We start from the raw sequence: 4,780 nt of genomic DNA, 5'->3' as shown, positions 1-4,780 counted from the left end.
ACAAAGGAAAGGGAAACAGAGGATAAAGCATGAGGCTCTTTCGACTCGTCCTTAACTTAGCAGACTGCTACTAAGGGACGACGGTCGAGGCCTTGCAGCACTCCAGTGCTTCTTTCCTTCGTGGATTTTGTCTTTTATTTTCTATATATTCATCACGTCCCATATTTTCGTGATTCAGTTATACATATGTGTGTGTGTGTGTATATATATCAGTATATGTATTGAATGCAACTGAAAGATATTTTTGACGCTGCTAATATTCTCTGTTCGTGTGGTGTATGTGACGTGAGAAGAACTGAAACGGTAAGAAAAGCAGGAATAAATGTAAGTTGTAAAAATTTTATCGTAGATGAAAGGACTTTTTTTGTATTCAAATGGAAAGAATGGAGGACAGCAGGTTGATGAAGGGACTTTATAATTAGTAACTGTAATGAAGGAGGAAGAGAGGAAGATTTAGAATGTGAGAAATGATGGGAAGGAAGATTCTTTGGAACGCAATAATGGGAAGGAAGATTCTTTGGAAAGAAATAATGGGAAGGAAGATGCTTTGGAAAGAAATAATCGAAAGGAAGACGCTTTGGAAAGAAGTAATGGGAAGGAAGATGCTTTGGAAAGAAATATGGGAAGGAAGATTCTTTGGAAAGAAATAATGGGAAGGAAGATTCTTTGGAAAGAAATAATGGGAGGGAAGATTCTTTGGAACGAAATAATGCGAAGGAAGATTCTTTGGAACGAAATAAATGGGAAGGAAGATTCTTAGGAACGAAATAATGGGAAGGAAAATTCTTTGGAACGAAATAATGGGAAGGAAGTTTCTTTGGAAAGAAATAATGGGAAGGAAGATGCTTTGGAAAGAAATAATCGGAAGGAAGACGCTTTGGAAAGAAGTAATGGGAAGGAAGATGCTTTGGAAAGAAATATGGGAAGGAAGATTCTTTGGAAAGAAATAATGGGAAGGAAGATTCTTTGGAAAGAAATAATGGGGAGGAAGATTCTTTGGAAAGAAATAATGTTAAGGCAGATTCTTTGGAAAGAAATAATGGGAAGGAAGATTCTTTGGAAAGAAATAATAGGAAGGAAGATTCTTTGGAAAGAAATAATGGAAAGGAAGATTCCTTGGAAAGAAATAATGGGAAGGAAGATTCTTTGGAAAGAAATAATGGAAAGGAAGATTCCTTGGAAAGAAATAATGGGAAGGAAGATTCTTTGGAAAGAAATAATGGAAAGGAAGATTCCTTGGAAAGAAATAATGGGAAGGAAAAAATTTGAAGGAAAGAAATAATGGAAAGGAAGATTCCTTGGAAAGAAATAATGGGAAGGAAGATTCTTTGGAAAGAAATAATGGAAAGGAAGATTCCTTGGAAAGAAATAATGGGAAGGAAGATTCTTTGGAAAGAAATAATGGGAAGGAAGATTCTTTGGAAAGAAAGGCCTTAATATATACTGAGCGCGAGAGAGCGTGCAAGATGAAGGTGACACGCTGCTGATGAACCTTTTGTGTGTGCGTGTTGTGTGTGTGTGTGAAGCGGATAGAGTTGTAAAAGTTATCTGCACTTGGTTTCATCCATGGTACTGTATATGTATGTATGTACATACATACATACATACATATACGGATATATGTATATATATATATATATATATATATATATATATATATATATATATATATATATATTTATTTATGCTATAATATATATGTATATTATGCTATGTATGCATATGTGTATTCTTGCTCCGTACAGTTCCTTTGTGTGTTTATTTTTCTGGTGATTTTGCCAGTGTACAAATGGAGCCTCGTGCATTTTTGATGGGTACGTGACTGAATGAGAGTTGCAGAAGAACGATGTTCAGCAGAACGGCCGTATTGTGTGTTGACAAGCATTGCATGTTGAATTCCACCCCGGAAAAATCAAGAGAAAATAAGCACACAGTAAATATTGTTTCCTGGAGATGATGACGTTTTTATTCCTGTAGGACGTTTCCCGTAAAAAAAAAAAAAAAAAAAAAAAATTCTCTGTCCAAATATGGCCGTGTCTGGACCGTTTATTTTTCAGTCCTTTCGACTGATTTGTCACTGTGGACCATTTTTCTTTTTTCTTTCTTTCTTTTCCAGAATTTCATTTTTTTTTTTTTTTTAGTGTTTCACCCCCAATATCACTTCCCTTTTTTATGTTATTTTTCTGTTCATCCTCACTTGATAACTGTTATCCTACCCTTTCCCTTTTATGTCCTTCGCTCCAGAATTTGGAGGATTTCCCTTTCTCTCTCTCTCTCTCTCTTTTTTTCTGTTATATTCGTAATTTCTTTATTCGTCCATTTCCCGGCTCCGTATCATTGTTAGTCTTTTATTGTCCTGCAGACCTGTGAAACTATTCATATATATATATATATATATATATATATATATATATATATATATATATATATATATATATATATATATATATATATATATATATATATATATATATATATATATATATATATTGAAATAATCAACACACAATTACATGTGAGTCAAAAAAAAAAATATATATATATATATATATATATATATATATATATATATATATATATATATATATATATATATATATATATATATGTGTGTGTGTGTGTGTGTGTGTGTGTGTATACATATATATTTGTGTGTGTGATTATTTACGTATATGTACATATTCACTGACATACACAAAATATAGACGTGAACACAGGAGTACAAAACAAACTTCCTTGCTGGATCTTCTCCTTGAGAATTCTGTTGTTTCCCTTCGGAGGAAGAGTTTCCCAAAGTTGGTTCATCCATCGCCTATCTTTCCTCGCTTCTTGGGCGGAGAGAGAGACTGCCTACCTGTCTGGGAGAAGGCGTTCGGAAGAACCTAGGCGATAGGAGAGGGATAGAAGGTCCTCCGGACTTGGACGGTGGGGAGTAGTATTGTGAGGAGGGGGGGATGATGGAAATAGGTATTAGGAGGAGGAGGAGGAGGAGGAGGATGAGGAGGGTGTTGTGGTTGTCGAGAGCCTCCGATCCTCCCGTGTGGGAAACCACACACCTGACCGACCCCACAACAGAGAATAATTACATGGGACAAGATAAACGGTAGCTGGGTGTGTGGGCGATGCGAGAGAGAGAGAGAGAGAGAGGGGTGGGGGGGGAGAAGGACGTGTGGGGTCCAGTGGAGAAGGGGGGAAATGGAAGATAAGCGAACGCTAGTTAAGAACCTAATGGTGATAATAACAGAAGAGATAGAGAGCGAGGATAAAAATTTATCTCGTGGAAGAGAAAAGTAGATGGGAAGGGAAGATTAGGAGCGAGGAATGAAAAGGGCGCCGATGAAAGAGACGGATAAATAAGGAATGGGGGAAGTGACGACGACGGCTCGGCGTGATGAGATAAAAGCGACCGGAAAAAAAAAAAAGAGTTGCCAAAAAGAGTACATTATTGTTATGCAAAGTGAATGATGAGAAGTAGTCGTGATAATCGTTTCGTTAGAGGAAATGCAGGCGAATCGACGCGTGCATGACGTGTCTTGAATATGAATATGCCGATGCAACCAAAGGGGAAGTGAGTTTTCGCTGGGTCTTGTTTCGTTGAACGTTTAAAGGCCCCATGCAACTCTTTATTAGTTTTCTGTTACAGAAAATTATAGTGCCGGCTTTGTCTGTCCGTTCGCACTTTATTCTGTCCGCACTTTTTTCTGTCTGCCCTCAGATCTTCAAAACTACTGAGGCTAGAGGCCTGCAATTTGGTATGTTGATCATCCACCCTCCAATCGTCAAACATACCAAATTGCAGCTCTCTAGCCTCAGTAGTTTTTATTTGATTTAAGGTTAAAGTTAGCCATAATTGTGCTTCTGGCAACGATATAGGATAGGCTACACCACCACGGCTCATACAACATTATACCGAGACCACCGAAAGATGGCCTTGATTATACGCTGTAGCGGCTGTACAGAAAACTCGATTGTTTTGACGAGCCTTTTGTTCTGTCCATAATTTTAGGAGTGTCTTCCATGTAGTGTATATAGAAGTTTATGAAGTTTAACTGCATTTTAGCTTAAGAAATTTTTTTTCTTTTATTTTTCGATCTCGTACCATGTATCCAATTTCCGTTTCATTGTTTTTATGGTGACAGCGCGCACAGTGGTTCAGAATATTAGATATACATAATGTTACCTTTGGCTTCGTTTTCTTTCCACGGGACTTGAACACTAATTTCATGAAACCTGCATATTGGATATTAACTTTAAGATTCTTTACAGGTACAGAGATGATAATATTAATAGTAAAACAATATTATGGATTATATTTCTCCTTACGTATAGGTCTGCGGCATCTCAGTCTCTTAAAAGAGATCTTATTGGTTCCTATTTCAGAATATTGGGATGAATAATTGTGGGGTACCCTATTTAACCGCTTTCCCATAGATTTATTTCAGCAGTTACTTCCTGTATGGCCCATAGTGCGTTATTAGATCAAATGGGACTGCCTATTGATGTGTCTTGATGCCAGATTGTCAGTCTTCAGAGTTCCTGTATTTATTGGCGTTAAATTTCCTTTTAACTCGTTCCAACATATTAGAATAAATGCAGGTGTGTATATATATATATATATATATATATATATATATATATATATATATATGTGTGTGTGTGTGTGTGTGTGTGTGTATGTGTGTATATATATATATATATATATATATATATATATATATATATATATATATATATATATATATATATGTATATATATACGTATATATGAACAATAGGTTTC

The sequence above is a fragment of the Macrobrachium rosenbergii genome, chromosome 51, assembly GCF_040412425.1.
Source record: "Macrobrachium rosenbergii isolate ZJJX-2024 chromosome 51, ASM4041242v1, whole genome shotgun sequence".
Taxonomy (NCBI): Eukaryota; Metazoa; Arthropoda; class Malacostraca; order Decapoda; family Palaemonidae; genus Macrobrachium; species Macrobrachium rosenbergii.
Note: the sequence above shows the minus strand (reverse complement) of the source record.